This window comes from Camelus bactrianus, chromosome 24 (genome assembly GCF_048773025.1).
Source record: "Camelus bactrianus isolate YW-2024 breed Bactrian camel chromosome 24, ASM4877302v1, whole genome shotgun sequence".
Classification (NCBI taxonomy): domain Eukaryota; kingdom Metazoa; phylum Chordata; class Mammalia; order Artiodactyla; family Camelidae; genus Camelus; species Camelus bactrianus.
In genome coordinates, this window is record NC_133562.1 from 18,355,659 (window position 1) to 18,359,788 (window position 4,130).

Sequence of the window (4,130 nt, forward strand, 5' to 3'; positions counted from 1 at the left end):
GGATTTGAAGAGAGGGAGGAAGCTGTGACTAGCTCTGAAATTGGGGAGGAACAGGAGGGGGATTGAGCCAGCCCCAACGCCAACCTCCTGTCCCCAGGATGCGGTAATGCCCCTTGAGTTTCCTCCTTGGTGCTTGAGGTCACAGGTCGAGCTGGACAACCCCACAGGGCAAAGGAAAAACCTCCGGGGTGGAGGGGAGGCATTGTTTCCCGGGGAGCAAGGAGTTGGATGTGATGTTATGTAACTTTGAGGGGAAAGAAAAAAACAAAACCAACAAAAGAGAAAGGCAGAGGAAATATAAATAAAAAAGAGTGCAAAGTTTTATTGTCAACCGCTGCTGTCACCTCCTGGAACTACAGTCGTATCTAAGAAATATGTGACACACTAATAGGAAGTAATTTACCCAAGGATGTTTTTGTGTCTCGAATTGCCTTTCCTGCTCAGCTGTAGGAACTTTGCGGGGGTATATGCATGAGAGCCAGCGCGGTGCTTCAGAAACTTCCCAATTTGTGCACAATGTGACTTTTATAAGGCCATTAAACTCATCTCGGGGAAAGCACGCTAGGAAACAGTGATACATGGGATCTCAAGGAGCCTGTGAAGGCAGACAGAAATGGCAAAATGATGACCAAACCCTCTTGGATAAAGTGACTTTGAGGAGGCTGCTCTTCCTGATCTGCTCACCCTCCCGCCCACCCACGATTTCTTCCTCTTTCTCTGCCCTTGAGGTTCTGTGGTGGCCAGGGAAGGGGGGCGGGGAGGGGCTTTTATCAGTGCTGTTTTGGATCTAGCAGGCACTGCTGTTTTTTTCTTGCTGTGGTTGGGTGGGACCCAGGCAAGGGGTGGGGGCGCTTGGCTCTTAGCCCAGAAACAGCCACAGAGCTGCTGTGACCTCAGGGAGCTGGTGGTGAAGCTCGGATGAGATCCCTCAGAGATGGGAATCCAGGCACTTAAGCAGCCCAGGGATGCTCAGGGTTTGGGGTGGCCGGTCCAGAGAGAAGAAAAGTATAGGGAAGGACCAAAAGAGCACAAAAAGGAGAAATGAGGAAAGCAGGGAGGGTCACAGAGATGGCAAGAGAGTGGAAACAGAGAGAGAGATGCGGACACAGACAGGAAGGACAAGGAAGAGAGGGAAGAGGAAAAGGAAAGGAGATGGTCCTGCTTATGTTTTGCTCCTCAAGTGCCTTGGTATGCTTGTTCTGTTAACACAGGCAGGGCCATGATCAGAATATAATCAGAAATTAGAAGCCATGAAGAAAATGAATAGCATCAAAGATGAGAGAGCTGCCCCCCGGGGTGGGTGCTGCCCACAGGAAGAGCAGGGTGCCACCTGAGGTCTCCCTGCAAGTTCTTTCATCACCTCCCTTCTGCTCCAGTCTCAGTGTCTCAGGTCCCACCAAGGGCCAGCCTTGGACGGGCATGCGCAGTCCGCAACATGATGGAGGACCCGTAAGGCATCCTCCTCCCCAAGAGGGGCAGCCAGAGGCCCCAAGCTTCCAGCGTGGTTAGCTGATTAGCTGAGATAAGAAGTTAGGGGATGGGTGGTGAGGGGGCTGGAGGGGGTGGGGCAGGCCTCTGCAGACTCATTGCTTGACCTGGGAGCAGGCTCTGCGTGCAGACCCACCAGGAAGGAGGGCCCTGAGGGTGCTCACTGGGCGTGGATGACTGGGTGGGACAGGGGAGGGAAGGAGCAGGGCGCCTTTAATTTGTACTCTGGCCTGTATATCTCTCTCTGTGTCCTAGCTTGGGGAAAAAAAGAAATGAGCCCTTTATCAATTTTTAATAAATTGAAATGACAAATAATCCATTTAATAAATTATTAAGTGAGAAAATTACTGAAAACTGAAATATCAAACAATCGTGAGCAAATGCTCAGAGCATCGTGTTTATTAATAACAAGTCCTGCCTCAGGAGAGCGCTGATGCTATGGTTCTGCTGTGGCCGCCGTCCCCACACCCGCTGCAGCCCAGCGTATTGGGGGCCGGGGCGCTGGGGCATCCGCAGGGTGGAGACACGGAGAAGCGGAGCCGTTACTGTGGCCCTGGGAGACCACGGTGACAGCTCAGACAACACTTGGGGAGGTGGTACCTGGATGCGGCACTTGGATGGGCACCAGGATGAAGTCCCCAGTTTCTGCCACCATGGTCCTGGAAGGGAGCCAGAAATAATCCCATCTCTGAAGTTTGGTTCTTTCAATCAAGGGCTACATGTTCAGAAAAAATTGTGTGTGTGTGCACGTGCATGAAATTTTGTATATATAAAGGATGACGTCAGCCCACAAGCTGCCTGGTGCTATGATCCGCTGAGCTGGCTGTCCTGCAGCAGGCCTGACCGCCCCCGGCGGAGGCCTGGGGTGCCTGGTGACGGCAGAGGGCCCTGGCTGCGGAGGGCTCAAGCCCTGTGCGGGGAGGGGGCGCGGCTGGCACTTTCAGGAGGCCCTTCACCAAGTGCCCTTTGATGCTCCTGAAAGGCTGCTGGAGATCAAGGCATCCGAGCCATCACGCGCTCTGAGAAGCGGAGGTTCAGAGAGGAGGGACTAACCTGCGGTATCAGTGCCAGTGATGGAGAGACGGAGCCGTCTAGGGCCCAGGCTCCCGGTCAAACGCCCTTTCTGTTAGGGCACCCGATCTTCAGGCTGGTTCTGAGCTGCTGGTTCTCCCAGAAGCCTCTCTTTCACCCCATTGCTCTGCCCTCTTGGAACCCCCGCTTCCACGTGGAGCCACACAGATCTGCCCAGGACAGCTGGCTCAGGAGGCCTCTCACCGCACGGCTGGCCTGGCCTGGCCTGCAGTGAGGGACTCCAGGCCTCATCTCCTCCTAATTTCTTGCTGTCTCTGGAAGCACAACCAAGCCTGCCTGCCTGCCTGCCTGCCTGCCTCTGCTCCCTCAAGGCTGCGGTAACCGGGAAACACGGCTTCTCCATCCCAGCCCTGCTGTGGGGCTTAGGGCCTGGCAGGTGACCTCCTGGTGCCCTAGTTCCTTTATCTGTAAAATGGGGATAATAATAAACAGAATAATTTGATGACCGGGATTGAAACAGTCCCATTATAAAACTACAATGCAGCCGTTCAGGAGGACAGGCTGCAGGCTCGAAGATGGTGCTGCAACGGGTATTTTTAGGAAGGAGAGAAGAGGGGGGAGAGATGGGTGGTTTATAAATGTTCATTGCATTAAAAAATGTGCTAGTTTGAATTGTGCAGAACAGAGTATCATTTGTTTCTAGAAAAAATTCACTGCTGTGGAAATGAATTAGTTTACATTGAATATGTGATGGTTCAGAGAAAGGGATATTAACCCAATTTGCATTTCTTTGAACTGAAATAAATTATTGCCATGTTTGCATTAGTTGGGTCAACTGGATGGGATTGGGCAGACCCACGGTGGGGAGGGCTGGCCCTGCGCTCAGAGGGTTACCATAGGGTCAGTGTGTGGGGATTAGAGAGCACCCTTCAAATCCGGGGTTATTAACCTTTTGGGGGGTCTGTGGACCCCTTTTGGGATCTGAGGAAAGCAACTTGCAGACCTACCTCATACGACTGTACACGGATCTCAGCACCCTCCGAGACCTTCAGGCTGCCATGGTCCCCGGAAGCCAGTGACCATTGACTTGGTGTCTCATGCCCAGATCAGGACCCAGGTTGGTCAGAGCCCAGTGCCTAGGGCCTCTCCCATTTGTGGAAACAAAACAGGACTTTGGTTCTAAAGGGGAGATAGCCAAAGACAAGTTCAGACATGTACTCAGACCTGGGGACTTGGATATTTCAGATCTAGATAAGACAGTTCCAGCTCTGAGAAGGGGCTGGGGGCGCCACCTGCAGCCCTGTCAATCACCAGAACTGGTTTGGTGGGCCCAGCTGGCAAGCTTTGGCCCCTGCTGCCTTCACTTCTCCATGCCTGTGTCTGCTTTATTTGTGTGCTGAGCCAAATCAAGCGTACCCTCCTCCAAAGGCAAGGAGGTGCCAGTGCCTGGGTTCCTCCCAACCTGGCCCTGGCCGGGCCCCCAGGAGTTCCCTGGGTTCAGATTGGTGCAGAGCTAGCCAGCCCAAAATTCTGCCTAGACTCTTTAACGCCTGACAAATGGGGCATGATCGGTGGGGGGCCATCTGCGAGCGCTGACAGCATACATGGAC